Source organism: Colias philodice, chromosome 16 (genome assembly GCF_061535455.1).
Source record: "Colias philodice isolate Cphi_HAF_F1 chromosome 16, ilColPhil1 Martin Lab GWU primary, whole genome shotgun sequence".
Taxonomy (NCBI): Eukaryota; Metazoa; Arthropoda; class Insecta; order Lepidoptera; family Pieridae; genus Colias; species Colias philodice.
This window is the reverse complement of record NC_143101.1, coordinates 2,057,833-2,080,645: the sequence shown is the minus strand read 5'-3', so window position 1 is coordinate 2,080,645 and position 22,813 is coordinate 2,057,833. Positions and strand designations below refer to the sequence as shown.

General features: G+C 31.7%; 1 long non-coding RNA gene across 3 annotated transcripts; it reads left to right on the top strand.

Moving 5' to 3' along the window:
* The first annotated feature begins 497 nt into the window (after nucleotides 1-497).
* On the top strand, nucleotides 498-20,629 carry LOC149481451 (uncharacterized). 3 transcript variants are annotated; one of them, XR_016316798.1, is made up of 6 exons: nucleotides 500-517; nucleotides 781-879; nucleotides 18,971-19,032; nucleotides 19,246-19,397; nucleotides 19,684-19,827; nucleotides 20,225-20,629. It is a non-coding gene; the product is annotated as an uncharacterized LOC149481451 (long non-coding RNA). The 3 variants fall into 3 exon arrangements; XR_016316796.1 differs by having other exon boundaries at nucleotides 498-517; nucleotides 18,971-19,397; XR_016316797.1 differs by lacking the exons at nucleotides 500-517; nucleotides 781-879 and adding an exon at nucleotides 18,671-18,878 and having other exon boundaries at nucleotides 18,971-19,397.
* The last annotated feature ends 2,184 nt before the right edge of the window (nucleotides 20,630-22,813 follow it).

The window sequence follows — 22,813 nt, the reverse complement described above, 5'->3', positions numbered from 1 at the left end:
TACATCCAGCACCGCGGCCTTGAGCCGACGTACGTCGGGGATGGACCGTGAATAAGACGCTTTACGTATTCAAGGTATTCATAGACACAGTCTTCTATAATTATTGTGTAATAATAAAAATAAATTAAACATTACATAGTTAGTTGTTATTATTATTAAAAAAATATATTTGTATTTATTATATTCTACATATCATATTTTCGAAAAATAATTAAATATGAAAATAATAAAACATAAATTAAACCCCTTACTAACAGTTGGATATTAATTTAATACATATTATGTTTCTAAATTATTTTATCGTTATATCAATATATTTTTTAGATTAGATTACGTATTTTAAATATCGCTTATTAATTAAAATATATTTTGATTAGGATAAGAAAAAAAAAAAAAACTGTGAAATTGTCTATTCCCACTTTTTTCGTAATGTTTGCAACTTCCGGTGGGAAATTAAGAATAAAACGCCCCGCGCCCGCGCCAATTTTCTTCCATTAACATTTCGTCTGTTCGCAGGGTAAGTCGATTTACATTTTATTATTAATTATTGGTCTCTTATGTACTTGGAGTGATTAATGATTTGAGTTTTATTGTTATATTTATACATTTTTCTTACTAACAATTAAATTTATTACTTTGGGTAATTATAAAATATAAAATAAGACTTCATTTCAATTCATGACGATTTATTCTTTTGTTTTTTTTCAATGGTTTAATAAAAACAAGTGATGTCTGATATTTAATGCTTTGTTTTTTTAAATATTCATTTATCGTTTTCAGTAACTTCGAGATTCTACGTGACTTCGTGCCTCAACATGTTCCAAGCATCATCTAGCAACAATGGCGGCAACGCAACGGCAATGGCGTGCATCGCTACCGGTAAGCTTTATTCAATTTATTAGGTTTAAAGTCAATTAATATACCTACGTATATTTTCATAAGGCTCTGTTAGGTAGGTAATCAATCACTTTTATCTTTTTTTTGTGCAAATTGAAATGTTCTGAATAAGTTGATACCTACTTTTAATAATAACTCAAAGTTTTTTATATTGTATTATATTTATAAAATTGGTATCTAATGTTTAACATCTTAATACCTACGTAATTACCGTTGTTGTCATGTGTGTCTATGTACCTTATAGGTTACAGAATAAAGTCATTTTCTTAAACATAAAATAGTATAAATGTAGTAGGTAATAAGTCGGTATTATATTTTTTTCCTAATTTGAATGCGCGGGAATCGCAAACCGGCAACGCGCGCGACGAGCGGGCGCGCCGCGCGCCGCGGGCGGCGTCGGTCGCCATTTTGTGTGATAGATATATTTATTTTTATTATAAAAATAAAAATAAATTAGATATTAGGTAATTCATTCAAAATTGTAAATATCCATAAATACTTAGTAAAAATATTAATTATTATAAATCATGAAATTGTCTCTGATCATTCAAACACATGTTAGGTATATCAATGTTCTGTATTTTAACGTATGTTTTAAGGATACATACATGAAAATTTGTATGTAATTGAACGTATATTATAATATATTTTATTTTATATTTATTTATTTTTAACTTATCTGTGGGTATAGATAAAGTATTGATATTTTCGGTTTAATTAAATTATTATACATACAATTAATTATTCACATTCTTCACATTATGTAGCGAAGTTAATTTACACTATTATATTAGAAAACCAGTGACCCCGGCTTCGCACGGGTGCAATGGCGGCCGGCCGGTACCGCCGCAAACGCTATGTCCCGCAATTTTTAAATCTGTATTATTTTCGAAAATATTCACTTACATCATACGGTGTAAAGGGCCATATAGATCTATATGAAATGAACAAGGTATTTAATTGGTTAATGATTAATGCTGTATTAGTTAAAATCGCTTCGAAAATTAACCATTATTTGTCGTAAAAAGTAAATGACAAAAAAAGTTATTGTGGGTTATCCATAAGAGATAGACATATACATATTATATATAACCATCACGGACTTTTCTATAGACCTTTTCAATGTTTACAATACTTAGTATATTATTTTGATAAAACTCGTAGCCTGCGTTTTGCAATGTAAGCGGAAAAAATGCGTTTGAAAAAATTATTTGCGACATCACATTAGAAACCTCAAAAATAACAGTACTTCTCCACTATTTAATGGATGTTATTATACATATAAACCTTTCTCTTGAATCACTCTTATCTACCTATTAAAAAAAACCGCATCAAAATCCGTTGCGTAGTTTCAAAGATTTAAGCATACAAAGGGACATAAGGAAATAGGGACAGAGAAAGCGACTTTGTTTTATACTATGTAGTGATAGTGATGTAGGTAGGTACTTACTTTCAACATTAAAGCGAGATTTATAAACTAGGTTTTAGAATTACATAGGAGACGGAAGGACGACTATGTTGTATCATATACCTACTAGAGTCTAGAATTTTACATGATAGGTAATGAGATTAATTTTGATTTGATATTACAAATATATAAGTTATATGTATACCTATACATGATTTAATAATTGCCAATAACAGTATGTAAACTATTTCCATAAAATAATAACATTCCATCATATTACGTAAGTAAGTAAGTTTTGATAGGATTAAAATTAACATGATAAATAATTCTAGATATGTTTAATTATACGAGTATAATATTATACTGAAACGTAGATCGTCGCGAATATTTTTTTTATAGATTGCGGGGTAAAGTAGAATGATGCCACATTTTCTATTCGTATTTCGTAGCGAACTTAGTATTTTTTTTTAGAGTAGTTTCGACTCCTTTTTCATCTTGGATCTCATTCTCAACCCATATCTAATCGACTTAATATTTTTGTGTTACGAAATTTTAGAAATGAAGTAGTGATTTCACTAGGGATACTTTCTTTAACATATTTCATACGGATTTGTATTTTATAATCAAAGGTACAACGCATTATTCTTTGTTTGGAACATTTCAATTTGCTTAACAAATTATAAATAAATTGTGCGGCATCATATAAATATTATGTTACTTCTGACCTGATAAAATCTCATTCTGTTTTTATTATTATTTTAATCGGTCAAATTATTATTAAAGGGTCAACGCATCAAGCCGATCCCCGGTTTAAGGGTAACAACGCACAATGTGTCGCGATGGCAACATGCGCGGCTGTTTACTCTTCTATTCTAAATAGAGCCGTATTTTCTCAGGAAAATATTGACACTATTTTGGACTTTGGTGACATGTTATACATTCAAGTAAGACCACTTGGGGTTGCGCATAATCATCCTCATTTATATCCTGAAGAATTGCCTTCTGATATACGTGTAGGGACCTATTTGGCTAAAATTAAATCGATGGCAGACAACGATAGTTGGATCGACAACGGACTGTTTCCCACATGTGACAGCGACATAGCCACTTACACTTTACAATTAAAATTAATCCTAAAAAATAAAATATTTCACACTGCACACAACGACTCCACACATAGCTACCTTTTCACCGGCGCTAATAATACGATATCTTTTTGGAGGTCAAATAATTCATATTTTATTTTTAATAGCCATAAAGTAGACGCGAATAATAAATACGTCCATAACTCGCATTCGGTAGGAGCCGCACGTCTCTTTCAGTGCAACAATTTAGATACTCTTGCAAAGTTTTTGTTTTGGAATCCGGCGTTTGGTAGTCAATATCAAATTCATAAAATTATTTTAAATCATTTTCATAGTGTAAATATTATTAATGAATTAGTTAGTGTAGACAACCAATTAGTTAATGTAGACGATCAATTAGTTATTGTAGACGACCCTAAATTGTCTAATTTAAAACCGATAGTTTTAGTTAAGAAAGGTATACCCCCAAAATATGACCCTAAATTAAATTCCCTAAAACCAAAAGTTTTAATTCAAAATATTCGCGACCCTAAATTAACAACACTGACACCCGTTGTCTGCATAACAAAATTACCCGACGTTAGGATTGTAGGTAAAAAACGCGGTAGACCGGCTAAATATAATAACAAACAAAACAATATAAACGTAGACTCAGATAGTTCATCAGTAAATTCAGTAGAAGTAGGACGTAAGAGGGGACGACCAGGTAGGCGATCTATAGATGCAAATTCTCATTTAAAAGCGGTCACAAAGTATAATGAAAAACATCCCGAAGTTCATAGGCAGGCAGTTAAAAAATATAACGAGAGCAATCCCGAGATTCATAGGCAGGCCAGTCAAAAGTTCAGTCAAAGAAATCCAGAAGTTAATAGGCAAGCCGTTCAAAAGTATAGTCAAAGTAATCCAGAAGTTAATAGGCAAGCCGTTCAAAAATATAGTCAATGTAATCCAGAAGTTAATAGGCAAGCCGTTCAAAAATATAGTCAATGTAATCCGGAGGTTAATAGGCAAGCTGTAGATAAGTATAATCAAGTTAATCGAAATCTAGACGTTGAATTACGGAATTCAAACAATTTAATAGGTACAAAGAGTGGCGACGGCTTAACTGTCGTCAAATTGTATACTTTTAAGAATATTTCATTATTAGATAGGGAGGCGTTTTTATGTAGGCACTGTAATGCTAGATTGTTCTTTGAGGAAAAGAATCGTATCAAGTGGTGCTGTGGGGCTGGCGCTTATAACGTTCAAAATTTCCCGCCTTTGAATGAACCATTTTATAGCTTTCCTTCTTTCTTGCATAAACCTAGGGCTTATAATAATTTATTTGCTTTTAGTGCTTTAGGCGTTACACACGGATTTCAACATCCGACAACGGGGGTATCATTTTTAAAAATTCAAGGTAGGGTTTATCACAGAGTTTTCGATCTTGCGTACTCAGAAACTACTAACCCGGCTGGACTTTACATCTATGATAACAGTGAGCGAGAGAGCCTCGCTTCAAATTTAAATTTAGATTTAACTGTCATTCGATCGATTACAAATTTCTTGCATAATCACAACCCTTATATAGAGTGCTTCAAGCGGCTGAGCCAAGAACCATCCGACCACGCACACCTCATTTTTGAGCACACCACACGACGCACACATGGTAACATTCTCGGTGATATGCCGTTGGGTAACGAGATTGCTGCCATTATAAGCAATGAGCAGGAGCGCTACATACCGCGCGCCATTGCAATCTGGAAAATTGGTGACAAAAAGCCTCACACAGTACTGCCCACCAGAGACTAAAGAGCAGTAACAGCCCTTTTGTGATTTTTCGTTTTATTAGTGATTCTGAAAGCGGGTTTCTTAAGCTTTCTATTGAATTAACTTACTTATTTCTAAGACTATAAGAATGGTTTTTATTTAACAGTTTTCACTTACTGCAAACGAAAAAAATTAACAATTTGGCGTGATTTCCCAACTAAAATACAGTATAAATTATACTGCAGATTAAATTTTAAGGTTTCATAACTAAAATGCAGTAAGCAATATAATTTTACAGTTCTTTAGATAGTTTTATATTTCTGGAAAAAAATTAAAAAAAAAAATTAATACGCAGTAAAATTTACCGCCATACAAGCTATTTTTACTGCAAATTAAGAAAATACAATTTATTGTCACGAACTCCCAACTAAAATGCAGTAAAATCAAAGCTTGTCGCATTTTAGTTGTGAATACTTAACATTCTTTTATCATTATAAACTGACTAACACGCAGTAAAATACAGCATTACTGCAGATTAGTTTGGATAGCATAATGACACAGATATGATTATTCCTAGCTAAAGTGCAGTTAGTTTAGTCCTTTATTAATTAGATGTTTTTTTTTATTTTTGATATGTAAATTTTACATAAGTGAGTTGAATTATTGTGATTAAATAATAAGAAATAAACGGTCTTTAAAATGTGAACTAGCTATTTTTCTTACTGCACTAGTAAATTGAACACTTTTTTCTTAAAAAACTAACTAAAATGCAGTATTTTTTTGACCTTACTGCATGTTAGTTGGGTTTCTTGACAAAATAACTGATCCAAACGCAGTAATAGGGCTTTTTGCTGCATTTTACTAAGTTTAAAATGGTATTTTTTACAAAAAAGGCTATGCAGTAATAGGCACCAAAAAGAATAAATGGCCATAATAAATTCAGTTATTAAGATATATTTTTTTTTATTGCTTTAACGTGTGAACCTATGCCTTTACAACCTTTCTGCATTCAAATTTTTTTGCTTATCATTCTGTTGATTTTTTAAAATCAATTCTTAACTTTAAATGCGTTTTACTCGAAATCGTGATTTTGCTGTTACTGCACTTTAGTGTATGGTGGGCAGAGTAGATATAATGCACCCCTTATATGAAACTTTTCAATATCCATTATTGTATCCGCACGGTAACCCTGGATGGTTTCCTAACAAAACGGACAATAATGGAGCAAAACTAACCCAAAACAAATATGTTAGATGTCTCCTTCTGAGCGAATCCCGTTTCAACGATTTTAATCGTTTGTCCGAAGAGTGGTTAGTTGATATGCAATGTAGGATTTTAGAAGAAAGACTTCGTTACCTGTATAACATCCAAAAAGGTAACACGGATAATGCTCTCCGTTCCGCTCCATTAAGAGAAGTAGAGTCAGTTTTACAGCAGATCAGTGTAGATGAGACTATTCGAGGAGAGGGTGGGGTTGTGCCTGGTAGAGTCTATTTGCCAAGTAGTTACACGGGGGGGCCTAGATATATGAAGCAAAAGTATATGGATGCTATGGCAGTAGTTAACAGATTAGGATTGCCTTCTTTTCTTTTAACTTTAACTTGCAATCCTAAATGGCCTGAAATACAAAATTCAATAACAGGTCATCATAATACGCCTTCAATTTGTGCTAGAGTTTTTAATATTAAATTGCAACAACTTTTGAGGGATCTTCGCACAGGGGTTTGGTTTGGTAAAATTGTTTATATTTTATATGTAATAGAGTTCCAAAAACGGGGATTACCACACGCTCATATCTGTTTTGCAGTCGAGGGTGGTGGCCCCGTTCACGGTACTGATGTGGATAAATTTATTAGAGCAGATATTCCTGACGCTTCAGAAGTTGATGGAAAATTAAGAAAAGCTGTTTTAGATTACATGGTACATGGTCCATGCGGTCCGCCGCATAGGACAGATTTAAAATGTTGGGATAGTGAAAAAAAAAAATGTACAAGCTATTTCCCAAAACCAGAGACAGAAGTCACATATTGTAATGATAAAGGGTTTATAAATTTAAAGCGTAACAGTAAAAATACAGCCACCATTAAATACAGAGGGAGGGATGTAGAAATTAGTGATTTGTGGATAGTACCGTACAACGCTGCCCTTCTCCTTAGATACGATTGTCATTTAAATTTAGAATCAGTGTCCACTCGAACTGTAATTAAATATCTTTTCAAATATATGACTAAAGGTCCAGACGAGGCTCGAGTCGCTATTGTTCCAGATGAACTAAAAAATAACGAAATAGAACAGTACGTCACAAAACGATACATCGGTTCTGGTGAGGCTGCTTGGAGAGTTTTTGAGTTTGACGTTACGGGACGTGAGCCCACTGTAAAGATGTTAGATGTTCATTTAGAAAATCATCAGTCTATTTTTTTTAAGGCGGGAAATGAATCGCGTGCTGTTCAAAATTCAAATTCGGATCTCATCACGTATTTTAATCGTCCCCTCGGTGAAGAATTTGATAGGTTAACATATTTAGATTTTTACGAGAGGTACATAGTTCATTCCAGCCGCCCCTCAACAAAAAATACAATTATTTACGAAATGAATAACGGAAAATTTTTGACAAAAAGACAGAGGGGAGAAATAGTGACGCGTTTATTTTGGGTCGCGCCCAACAGAGGTGAACAATTTTATTTAAGATTACTATTAGCTTTACACCCCTGCCGTAGTTACAGGGATCTTTATAACTTGGGTGGTCCAAATTGTAACACATTCCAGGAGGCCGCTAAAGCCGTTGGTATCGCCAACGATGAAGCCGAATACGAGATAGCTATGCAGGAAGCTTCATGTTTTTTGACCGGACCACGCCTGCGTAACTTTTTCGTATTATTGGCTGTTAACGGGGTAGCAGTAGCGACACTGTGGGAAAAATTTAAAAATGAGCTAGCTGAAGATATACTTAACCGCGTAAATAACGATCCGGATAGAGCGTACACCCAGGCCTTGGTTCAAATTGACCGTCTATTGCGAAAACATGGTTCGTGTTTGTTAGAGCAAGGTTTGCCTGACGCGCACGATGACACCACCGAACTAGGTCGTGAGAAGGCTCTACACGATGCAGACGGGTTACGCGAATTTGTGGATGTTTGGACGCCCAAGCTGTCTCATGACCAGCGGCAAGTGTTCGAATATGTGCAAAATTTGCTCACTGATCACGGTTTTCGCAATAGTAACGAAAGTGCTATTTATATAGACGGTCCGGCAGGCACTGGTAAAACGTTGCTATTAAATACGATAGCAGCGTACGTGAGGGGCGTACTCAACGGTGTAGTTTTATGCACAGCGAGTTCAGGTATTGCCGCGCAGAACTATGACGGCGGTATGACTGCGCACAGTATGTTTAAGTATCCGTTAAGCGCTATTGACGATTTAGGCTATTGGTATGTAACAAACGGAACCCAGAGAGCTGAACTCATTCTACACTCCGATTTAATTATTTACGACGAAGCGCCGATGGTACACAAGTACCTCATTCATTTGTTAGATAGGTCTTTGCAAGACTTGACAAAGTCTAATAAAAGTTTTGGGGGAAAGGTTATCATTTTTGCTGGAGATTTTCGTCAGATTCCGCCCGTAGTTACCAACGCCAAGTGTCATTCAGATATATTTAATGCGTCAGTAAAATCATCGCCCTTATGGCAGAGTTTAAAGACGTTTTCACTAACTACACCTCAGAGGTGTAGTGAAGACAGTGTTTTTTCCGATTTTTTGCTTCAAATAGGTTCAAATAATTTGCCTTTACATTCGGTAAAGGTCGGTAGATCTTGTCAAAATTTAATAGACCTTTCACTTTTATCATTTACTACTGATTTAAATGAGTTAATTAATTTTGTTTTTTCGGATTTCCTTTTAGAAAACGAGCCAGAAGTTTGTATAGGTAGGGCCATTCTTTCCACTCACAATTCAAATATTAGAGAAATAAATAGGACTGTATTAGACCGTTTGCCAGGCGACCTTTTACATTTCTATTCAGTAGATAAAACGGCTACGGATGACACTGACGAATTGTATTTAGGCGTAGACGTGTTGAATAGTATGCACCCTAAAGGTATACCAGAACACGATCTCACTTTAAAAGTAGGATGTATTTGTATAATAATTCGTAACCTTAGTTTTTCAGATCATTTAGTTAATGGTACAAAAGTTATAATCGTAGCGACTTCACCTCGATTAATAACAGTTCGCAAACCGGGAATAGCCGAATTGTTTTTTATACCGCGAATCATGTTTAAAGCCCCCATTGATCATAATAGTCCAATAGAAATGTGTCGATTGCAATTTCCCCTTCAGGTGTGTTATGCAATGACCATTCATAAGAGTCAAGGTCAAACTATTAATAGGGTCGGCATAGATTTAAGATCGGACGTATTTAGTCACGGACAGTTGTACGTGGCATTAGGTCGCGTACGGGATAGGAACGATTTAATGCTTCTTGTACATAGGGAAAAATTAATTAACGGTAAACCTTACGTAAATAACGTCGTAATTCCACAGTTACTTTAGGGATTTCCCACCATGCATTACACTATTCACTTTGCTTGGTAGATTGACGAGTTACACTTGCAAGCATTACACACTCGGCTTCCTGGAATGAAATTGTTCACCTCCGTTCTATATCAGAAATCAATTATTAAAATCAAATCATGTTGCCAACGTTTACATTGTGCGTATTTTTTTATGAACTCTTATCATCACGACGCTAACATTAAAAAACGAATTGATTCTACGTTAAAGTTGAAACACTGTGTAACAAATTATTTGTATTAAAGTAAAATGCGAGAGCGAATGTATAAGTTTGTTATTGGTTTTAAGGTTGTATGCGCATTGTCGAGTATTTATATGTCAGTGGCGGTGACAGTAATTTATAAAATTGACTGAACTTTTCTTATATATAATAATGTTATAATGGATATGTAAAGTCATAGCAGCTGCTTGGTTCATAGGAATTTAAATGGATTTGAATGGACCTTATCGGCTCGGTGACAGGTGGAAATGCGTGTCGAGAGTCCTCTGCAAGGCGGTAGGTCGTGAGTTCCGGAGCCGGCGGCCGGCCGTGGAAGGCGCAGGAGCGACTCTGTCGCAGAGGTGAGTGCGGTGCCCTAAGTCGCTTTGCATTGGCGCTGCGTCGCGCCTGCAGCGATGGCGGTGACTAGATGTAGACAGTGTCGAAACAATAGAATATTACGATTGATAATGCGGGGCGTTTCTCTCAAGTTGTATGTATTAATATTTATATTACATCTCATATAATATGTCATAATTGTGCTAACCTAACCAAAATATTTGCGTATTTGAAAAAAAATGGACAGATCACGGATACACAAAATAAAAACAATTTTATGTTCCTATAAATAATTGTTATTTATTCTAAGTATCAAATTTGATAAATGTTGAGTGAATGTTATCACTATCATGTAAACAAAATTTAAATGGATATGATTATTAATATTATTTTATTAATATACCGAGAAATATTCACAAAACGAAAGATGTCGTTTACTTTAAAAGTCAAAGCAGTATCATGAAAGGTCGGGAACCTTCAGATGCTGGGAAATGTTACCCAGGCATTTTTTTTTTCTTTTTCATATAAATCACATTTTACTTCTCCAAAAAGCTGGTACATCTCAGTAAAATGAGCATTCTTTCGATTTCTTTTGCTGCAAAGATTTCGTAGTGGGATTATGTTGTAGGCAATAAAAAGACAAAAAAAGCAAAACAGAATATTGTTCATTGACTATTAAATAAAAATAATCATACTTTTACATTTAAGTTGTGCTTTAAATTCAGTGATTTAACTTTATTTATGGTTATTTCCGAGATACCAAATTAGGCTTATTTTTCCGAAATTAACCGAATAGAAATAATATTTATTAACTATCAAATTATGTGGTAATATAAAATGTGCTAACCCTAAGCTTCTTTTGATGCTGAGCAATGTTGTAAAATATAGATCGCTACATTATTAGGTAATTTTGCCCATCATTGTAACTTTTGTTTAAAATAACCTTCAGTGGTAGTTATAATATTTCAAACGTTATTTAATGACATATTATGAGTAAAAGAAACCTGTGTTTTCGCCATCATGCACAAACTATCAACTTGAATTTTCACCATTTTTTTTTTCCCGCGAAATGACACATGATATTCAATGAGTTACAACAAGTTGCTGATTTAAATTAGCGACACACACAATAGGCAGTGTTGACAGACAAATTAACCAACTATTTTACACCAAATACTTTGAATGTTGCCAAAGTATGAAGGTATTTTAACAATTTAAAAATTTGCATGAAGTGTTCTTCAAAGCAAAGCTGATGACCCATTGTACGCCAATCTTCACATTTTCAGTACCCAATCACTTTATTAATTTATCTATGAATATTTTACTCGTAATATTATTTATCAAAATACAAACTCGATGCCATAAAGCATTGGTAGCACATCTCGTCTCTCTTTGCTTGAAGTGTTCTTCAAAGCAAAGCTGATGACCCATTGTACGCCAATCATCACATTTTCAGTACCCAACCACTATATTAATTTACCTATGAATATTTTTTTTAGTATTAATTTATTATTTATCAAAATACAAACTCGATACCATAAAGCATTGGTAGCACATCTTGTCTCTCTTTGCTTGAAGTGTTCTTCAAAGCAAAGCTGATGACCCATTGTACGCCAATCATCACATTTTCAGTACCCAATCGCTTTATTAATTTATCTATGAATATTTTATTCGTATTATTATTTATCAAAATACAATCTCGATGCCATAAAGCATTGGTAGCACATCTCGTCTCTCTTTGCTTGAAGTGTTCTTCAAAGCAAAGCTGATGACCCATTGTACGCCAATCATCACATTTTCAGTACCCAATCACTTTATTAATTTATCTATGAATATTTTATTCGTAATATTATTTATCAAAATACAAACTCGATGCCATAAAGCATTGGTAGCACATCTTGTCTCTCTTTGCTTGAAGTGTTCTTCAAAGCAAAGCTGATGACCCATTGTACGCCAATCATCACATTTTCAGTACCCAATCACTTTATTAATTTATCTATGAATATTTTACTCGTAATATTATTTATCAAAATACAAACTCGATGCCATAAAGCATTGGTAGCACATCTCGTCTCTCTTTGCTTGAAGTGTTCTTCAAAGCAAAGCTGATGACCCATTGTACGCCAATCATCACATTTTCAGTACCCAATCACTTTATTAATTTATCTATGAATATTTTACTCGTAATATTATTTATCAAAATACAAACTCGATGCCATAAAGCATTGGTAGCACATCTCGTCTCTCTTTGCTTGAAGTGTTCTTCAAAGCAAAGCTGATGACCCATTGTACGCCAATCATCACATTTTCAGTACCCAATCACTTTATTAATTTATCTATGAATATTTTTATTTTTTTTTAGTATTAATTTATTATTTTCAAAATACAAACTCGATGCCATAAAGCATTGGTAGCACATCTCGTCTCTCTTTGCTTGAAGTGTTCTTCAAAGCAAAGCTGATGACCCATTGTATGCCAATCATCACATTTTCAGTACCCAATCACTTTATTAATTTATCTATGAATATTTTATTAGTATTATTATTTATCAAAATACACTCGATGCCATAAAGCATTGGTAGCACATCTCGTCTCTCTTTGCTTGAAGTGTTCTTCAAAGCAAAGCTGATGACCCATTGTACGCCAATCATCACATTTTCAGTACCCAACCACTATATTAATATACCTATGAATATTTTTTTAGTATTAATTTATTATTTATCAAAATACAAACTCGATACCATAAAGCATTGGTAGCACATCTTGTCTCTCTTTGCTTGAAGTGTTCTTCAAAGCAAAGCTGATGACCCATTGTACGCCAATCATCACATTTTCAGTACCCAATCACTTTATTAATTTATCTATGAATATTTTATTAGTATTATTATTTATCAAAATAAAACTCGATGCCATAAAGCATTGGTAGCACATCTCGTCTCTCTTTGCTTGAAGTGTTCTTCAAAGCAAAGCTGATGACCCATTGTACGCCAATCATCACATTTTCAGTACCCAACCACTATATTAATTTATCTATGAATATTTTATTAGTATTAATTTATTATTTATCTACTGAATGAACTATATACTGAAGCCCTATGCTTCTTGAGGAGATAAAGGAACAATCATCAACATTATTTTATTATAAGTATCGAAATATAAACTCAGCACCATAAAACATAAGAGGTACATCTTGTCTCCTCTTTTCTATTCAAAGCAAAGCTTATGATTGGGTATAATAATATACAACATTTTCAGTACTTAAATTGTAAATTATACCCGAATCCTCATAAATTGAAACTTTGATTACAGATTATATATTATAATAATCACACCTGCGCAAAGCATGCATATGCATTTACGAGTATTTTATGTAAAAAATATTGTAACAAGAATATGGTTATTCATCACATCGAATAAATTCAAGCGTTTGTTACTAACGTAAATAATATAAAGGGTGGAATTTTTACTTCTTAGATTATTTCGTATGCCTTTAATTTGCATAAATTAAAATGTATTTTTAATTATTCTATTTAAAACGGCAAATTGTTTAATAGCTACCAAAAAAAATACATAAAAAATATCAGAAAAAAGAAATATACAAAAAAAAAACACACAAAAAAGAACAAAAACAAAAAAAAATATCAGAAAAAAAGAAATATACAAAAAAGACAAAAAAACACTAAAAAGAACAAAAAAAAATAACAAAAAAAAACGAAAAAATAATAATGATAGAACATCAAGAATATATTTGCCGCATCAACGAAACAAGAAACAAATACTGGAATTACATACGTTATCTAATTAAAATAGCCATTTTACTATTATAATAAACAGTCATAGCCATTTTGCTATTATAGAAAGCAATGAAAACATTGGTCAGACGCAATAGCCAAACAAACATGAGTGACATGATGACTTTTTCTCACTCCAAAAATGTCTCGAAGCTGACAAAAGAAATTTTCTGTTCACCAAAGGAAACGTCGTAAGTGGACAAAATCCTTGATAAAAGCCATTGTAATCAAAACATAAGAAAATTGACTATCACAGTGAAAGTTCACGGTAAATATAATAGGTATATGTAATTAAAAAAAATGGCATTATGATCCAGTTGCCGTCGTATGTGAGGTCACAAAGTTTTGGAACTAAACTGAAGTGCAAATTATAACCGAACGAACATGAAACTAAAATCCTAATATTAACGACATCAAATACAACACTGAAGGCTATGCTTATATGATTGATTTGTATGATAATATTTTCTGAAACGACATCCAAACAAGAACATGAATTCTATCCGGTTGCTGATCGCACTCGCTGGGCTTCCCAAAAGGGTCTCACCCGGTGGGGTTGATCGCACGGATCCTGCAAGCAAGTGGAGTTAATGAATTTTAATTTACCTACATAAAAATACTTGACTGTATTCAATATTGAAGTATGGTGGAATAGTTCGATATATATGTGAATAGCGTTTATTTAGTAATTCCAGTATTTTGAATCACCTCAATCAAGCAAGATCAAGATTTATTTTATAATTTAGTATAAAAAAATGTATTCGTATAAATTTATTCTTTCATCTCGTTTTAAATGGAACTAAAGTTTAAAACAAATGTTGGTTGTCGATTATTATGTACTTATGAAAAAAAAATATATTAACATACACGTTACGTTGTCAACAGTTATTTTAAAATAAATTAAAGTTATAATATTGTAATTCGTATTGCAAAAATAAAAACTTTCTTCCTTACTTTTACTCTGCCTTCTCTTCTTCGAGAGAAACTTTATTGAATTAAAGTATCAGGCAACTCTTCTATTTTTTCGCTATACCTTCTTATGTAACTCGCCCTTTTCGTTTCGTGTTATTTAATTACACCACTGTGCCTATTCTTCTTTCTCTTCTTTATATCTTCTCTAAATTCTTCTTAATACGTTATAGTTTATACTATGTGTAATTTAAAAAAAAGTCAACGTTAACCTGTAATATTAAGAAAGCATTGTATATAAAGTACATACTATCATTATGTAAAATACATTTTATCTTAATGTACCTAATGTTGGAATACAGCTGGTCGACTGGTTATTTATTTTGTAATTTGAAACATTTCATTGCTTGCTTGCTTAAAATAATTAAAGTGACTATGTAGTAAGTACGGTTATCGTACAAACTCCAAACCTATCAAGAACTGAAGAATTGTTATACTAACTAAGTACAATCAATTGCTTTTTTCACATGCATATAATATATCTATAAAATATAATTTTAGTTTTTATTAGATACATAAGTAGAACATTTATGTTTACGTATCACCTATAAGTTTTTGTTATTTACAATATTTTATTAAGACAATGTAAAATGTATGAAATACTCTAAGAGTTGAAAACATCTTTTGTTAGTATGATAACCATATTCTTGAATATTTTCCAACGCAAAAAAAAACTACATTATCAAAAACAATTAATCAATATCATAATTACTTCGAAAATGCATAGTGTCTTATTGTGATTTTTTTACCAAGGATATCTTTGCCCGAAGATCAATTCATAAGTCAATTTTTAAATTGTTAAAATACCTTCATACTTTGGCAATATTCAAAGTATTTGGTGTAAAATAGTTGGTTAATTTGTCTGTCAACACTGCCTATTGTGTGTGTCGCTAATTTAAATCAGCAACTTGTTGTAACTCATTGAATATCATGTGTCAATTCGCGGGAAAAAAAATGGTGAAAATTCAAATTGATAGTTTGTGCATGATGGCGAAAACACAGGTTTCTTTTACTCATAATATGTCATTAAATAACGTTTGAAATATTATAACTAACCACTGAAGGTTGTTTTAAACAAAAGTTACAATGATGGGCAAAATTACCTAATAATGTAGCGATCTATATTTTACAACATTGCTCAGCATCAAAAGAAGCTTAGGGTTAGCACATTTTATATTACCACATAATTTGATAGTTAATAAATATTATTTCTATTCGGTTAATTTCGGAAAAATAAGCCTAATTTGGTATCTCGGAAATAACCATGGTAAATAAAGTTAAATCACTGAATTTAAAGCACAACTTAAATGTAAAAATATGATTATTTTTATTTAATTGTCAATGAACAATATTCTGTTTTGCTTTTGTTGTCTTTTTATTGCCTACAACATAATCCCACTACGAAATCTTTGCAGCAAAAGAAATCGAAAGAATGCTCATTTTACTGAGATGTACCAGCTTTTTGGAAAAGTAAAATGCGATTTATATGAAAAAGAGAAAAAAATGCCTGGGTAACATTTCCCAGCATCTGAAGGTTCCCGACCTTTCATGATACTGCTTTGACTTTTAAAGTAAACGACATCTTTCGTTTTGTGAATATTTCACGGTATATTAATAAAATAATATTAATAAACATGTCCATTTAAATTTTGTTTACATGATAGTGATAACATTCACTCAACAATTACGTTTTACATCTCACTACTACAACATATTGGCTGCATCATATCGATCGCTTGGCTTCATCCTACGGTGCTCCAAAGAATTCAAGGATCCTAAAACAGCGCTTGTACTTTACAACAACTTCGTTCGTAGTCGTCTGGAGTATTGTTGTACAGTCTGGAACCCATCTTATCAAACGCATATAATTCGGATCGAGCGTTTACAAAAATTACTGGTCCGTTGTCTAGCATTCAGAACTGGAATTGGTAAAACCTGCACAAGTTATCTGGACAGACTCAATAACTTCAAGATGTTGAGCTTAAAATCTCGACGTACAATATTACGTTAGATATATTTTTCTTATATAAAATAATTAATAATTGTATTGATTCTTCTGAATTATTGGGCAGAATATGTATTAATGTCCCCGCCAGGATCCCTCGATATCCCTACGCTATACTCAGAACTCCTCCATTTCGAACAAACTTATGGAAGCATTCCCCAATAGTTAGACTTACCCATGAGTACAACGTTGTTGCAGCAAAGTCGCGTGAAATTGATATATTTCACAATTCACTTGCGGTATTCAAGCGTATTCTTAATAAACATTTCAATGAAACATGTCGATAAGCACCATACTATTTACAAATAATAGTAGTCAGCATTAGTTTTTTAATTAGTAATTAGTAATATTAGTAAAAACGATATTATTGCAAATTTGTTTTGGATCTACTTTGGTAAATTATTATTTGTTTGTTTGTATTTCCTGCATCAGAAATTGTATTTCATTTTTTCATTAAACTAACATGATATTGTTATCCGTTTAAATATACGATTGTTGTAATTTCCTATAAGTAAAGAAACATATATTGTTATTATACGATAAGCTATTTTAGTATTAACTATTAAGAGTTTATAAATTATGTTTTCTTTGTTGGAAATTCTTAATAAAAATAAAAAAAATAAAAACATCAAATTTGATACTTAAAATAAATAACAATTATTTATAGGAACATAAAATTGTTTTTATTTTGTGTATCCGTGATCTGTCCATTTTTTTTTTTCAAATACGCAAATATTTTGGTTAGGTTAGCACAATTATGACATATTATAATATGAGATGTAATATAAATATTAATACATATAACTTGAGAGAAACGCCCCGCATTATCAATCGTAATATTCTATTGTTTCGACACTGTCTACATCTAGCCACCGCCATCACTGCAGGCGCGCCGCAGCGCCAATGCAAAGCGACTTAGGGCACCGCACTCACCTCTGCGACAGAGCCGCTCCTGCGCCCGCCGCGGCGCGCGCCGGCCCGGCCACGTCTCGCCGCCGAGCGAGGCCGCTCGCGCGCAGCTCCGCCCGACACCGGCCCGGTACCGTCCGCGGATCCATTCCTTCCGTTGGACTAAAAGCGCCCGCTATCGTCTTTCATGATCCATCGTTATTCTATATTCGAAGGGCTATCATTTCATTTTTATAAATTGCATCACGTCCGACGTATATTTACAGTACAACGCGCTACATCATTACTTCTAATATCGTACTTTTACATTCGCTGAGCGCATTTTACAGTAATATTTAAATATTTTGTCTCGCTATGCTTCAATTTTCTATGTAGATCAATCAATTTTGTTTTTTAACATAAACTTACATGCACAACACAAACTATATTTTTGTGTACATAAAATCAATTAAGTTTAGTTTATAGGTATATAGACTAGAGTAAACTAGAGTAAATTAATTTAAATCGTGTAAATTATTGATGTAGAATGTAGATATTTTATTCATACATTTTATTTACGTGTATGTATTTTTGATAGAATCATGGTTATATTTATTTAATTTTATTTTATTACACGCATAACGCTTTACTTAAACACGTGTCAATCATATACACACTTTACAATTTTTATTTCTTTTATAGTTAAGTATAATAGTAGTAATTAGTGTATATCGAGTACTTAGACGGTAGTTAGGTAACTCCGCCTGTGTTTGAGGGTGAATAGAATAAATTTTATGAGATTATTTTATTCTACCTCATCGCAGCCAGTCCCAAGCCTGGATAAAGGAGGAGGTGGTAGTTTTGCATTAATACAGAAAGTTTCAGATATAATTTGCTCAGTATGATGTGAAACACCTCGCTGCCAGTCAAAAAAATTGAAAACAGTGTTCCTTTTTGCGGATATTTGTCATAGGTTTATATTATCTTTTATAATCTTCTTATTATCTTTCTAAATTTATGATACAACTTATAACTATAATATTTCATATATTTCATATTTTCCAGATCGCAGAAGACGGACAAACAACACAAAAGAATAGGTTTAATATGACAACATTAAATCACAAGTTAAGTATATTATATTTGTTTGGCATAATTCCCTGTTTGTCTAAAAAGGAGCATTAAAAAAACATAATATCTTGATTAAGTTTAGATAACAAAAGTATGGATGCAAAACTCTCAATAAATTTAAAAAAAGTGTATTAAAACGTTTAAAATTATTGCCAGTGATAAAAAATGAGGATAATCAAATATTTTATAAATGTTTTTTTTTTTTTCAGAAACGCCACAATTGATTCCCAGTAGAAATAGGAAAATATAAAAGACCAGTTTCATCCATAGGAAGAAAGATACTACTTATTTTACCAATAAAAGGACTTGAGGGCAAAATATTTTACATTACATATAAAGTTTTGATGAGAAAAAATATCAAGTTAAGTACATAATATATTTATTGACCTAATTCCTGTTTGTGAAACATTTAAACTGCATAAATGTAATAAATAACACATCATGATTAAATTTACATTTTAATCGACTTCGAAATTGGACTTATTCTCTTTTTCGCGTTGTTACATCATAATTTTTCACTGAGAAAACCGATTTTGAGAATTCTTTTTTTTTTATTTGAAAGCTGCCTGCAATGTGGTGGTCCCAATTATTTGATTTAGTTTTGACAAATTGAAGGTTTTCATTAAATGTGGATTTTTTTTTTTCAGAAATGCCATAAATTACTCTATAACATAAAGACAGTTTCATCAGGAGGAGGAATGACACAACCAATAAAAGGAATAATTGAAGTCAAAATATTGTACATATATAAAACAGGCTTTGTATCAGTACAAAATGGAATCACCAGTTAAGTATGTTAATTATATTTTTGGCCTAATTTTTTTTATGAAACGATCAAACTACATAAAGTATTGATCAAAAATAGTTTCCTCAATGCAACCTCTGTTACTATTAGAACAAAATATATTTTTTTATAAATTTATACTATTAACTATATTTGTTGTAAAATACATTAAAATCTTTAATTTATAACTTTAAAACTCACGTCACAAACAATAAGTTTTATAATAAACATCGCTGTTAAAAACCAAAGTTGTGACTTTCAAGAATTCATATATATATCTATTCATAAATTGAATTTCAATCTAATCTTTATTATGGACTATTCTTGATTTTTGATTGATACTCATACTCATGCATGTGAAAAAGGATAACAAAAATATGTATTCATATTTTAAACAATTTCAGCCAGACGCGCCAGGTGCTCAAAGCAGCGTCACTAAGAAGAAACACGTGAAAGCACGAAACAGACCACCATCGTGCTCCGTGGCTTTATCCGCATTGTTACGCTCCTATTGGTCTTAGCAAGATGTTATATTATATGTTTAGCCTTTAATATGTTGATCCGACCTGTTTTTATAATATTTATTCAAAATTTTAAGTTTATCCATGCACTACTGTTTACGTCTAGCCCGGGGTAGCATATTTTTTGCTTCGATTATTATTTTGTAAATCGCACCCAAAAAATATTCAAGTGTATTTTCCTACGTTTTTTTTTATGTATAGATTTTATTTAAGTTGTATGAAAAAATGTATTACTGTTACCATTAGTTGAATAATATAGTTATGTTAATAAAACCATTTTAGTTTCAATTATTGTTGTTTTATTCGCAATTCAAAAATAATTATTATTATTGATTTTATGAAACTAAATTTTGATATAATATGTAAATAATCTATGAAGATAGCTGTTTTATTATTGAAATAATTAAAGTTTTGATTAGATAAATTGCCTTTCATCTACTACACAAGACAATGTTTAGTACTTGCCATAGAAACACATAGAAATGAACTACTAAAATCATTATTCACATGTTCGATTCAATAAACAGTGTATGAAGAACTTAACAAATTAATCATTGCAAACCGACAGATGGAACTGATATAAATAACTATATTTTTATCTTTTTATAATAAACTTAGGTATAACTTCCTAACACCTAATTCAGTAGGTACATAAATTAAAAAAGGCACTACGAGGATTATAAAATGATAGAATTAAAAAAAAAACACTGATGAATGATATTGACAAATGAAAATTTTAAGATTTTAACTAAGTAATATTATTGGTCCTAACTACTATTTAAATTATTGGCTTGCAGCTAAATTACTAAAATACCTAAGGGACTAGAAATATTGAGAAAACAACTTCAATTAAAAATCAACAAAGTCAATTTAATGTATCTAGATAAGAAAAAATAACGATAACAAACTATTATTTCGAGGTTTTACATAACGAACTACCTACCTACTTAACATTTAATTTTAATATCAGCTACACTCCACAGGAGTACTTGTTTACATAATTCAGTTTTTTGTTAGTTTTTAAACAAGACAAGAGGTAATCATTATTTGTAGGTATATGAATATGTTCAATGAAATTAAAACACATTATTTAGGTATCTTATTTTGTATTGTATCTTTTAAAAACACGTTTTGCCAAGATCATTTTTTCATTAAATAATTTCAATCTTCTATTTTCATTATTGCTTCTGTTAAAAACAATCGCTTTCTATACTATCGAAGTCGTTCAAAACTGAAAGAGAAATTAGTGATATTTAAATTTTGTATTATAATGTTTAATACCTATATGTATTTAAAGACAAGTAATTTATCGGCTGGGATCTTAGAGACTAGGCTGCTCGAAAACTGAGCATTGATTTATTTATTTTTTCTTATATTTCGCTTTTTTATACTTTTAATTAAATAAGAAAAGTAGGGTAGTACATAGTACATATTATATGATTAATGAATATCGATCAAATTATGAAGTATGGTGGTGTAAGATTTTTAAACATTATTTTTTCAATTATTATTCTTCAATATATTATCATAATAACAATATTAAAGATTGATGTAACACAGTATAAATATACAGGTATTACATATATTTAACTTAAATGTGTCAGTTTGTTATTTTCTTTTTAGTTGGTACAACTATAAGTATATGTACATACAACAAAAATACACAAATTACATTGCCAATTACATTCTGTTGTTGAAACATGTATAATTGTATAATGATTATAATAGAAAAAACGTACAATTTCGGTGTATTTTTTTTACATCAATGATCTCTTAGCGTTTTTTGTCATAATATACCCTATATATACATGTATATATATATATATTTTATGATTATGAAACGATGAAATGCGATTGTTTGTTTAATTGAGTAAGTGTTGTCTTGGACTTTTTTTTCTGACAAAATAAAAATTAGAAATTATATTGCTATAGTCCAAGAGCTGATGATAGCTAGAATAATTATAGATAAAAAAAACAACATTGTTTGTTAAAACTCTTAGAGCACACGGAAGCTCGCGGGCTGCTTGCAGCCCGCGCACAACGCACCAGCTAGTCTTATATATAAAAATGAATCGCAAAATGTGTTGGTAAGCGCATAACTCGAGAACGGCTGAACCGATTTCGATAATTCTTTTTTTATTATATTCCTTGAAGTACGAGGATGGTTCTTATGTAGAGAAAACGTAAACATGTACCACGGGCGAAGCCGGGGCGGACCGCTAGTTTTGAATAATTTTGTCAGTTGTAATGTAAGCATTAATAACAGCAACTTTATTTTTCATGCATGATTTACTTCATTTGATATCTTAATCCTTCAAGCGCCGTGATCTAGACAAAATATATAAAATCATTGTTCCTAGCTACCGGGGTCCCATGCGACGCGCGAAGGCTTAATCATATTATTATAAAGTATTATTAAAATAATGTGTAATTAATAATATTGCGATTCTAAAGTAAATACTCCCTTACATA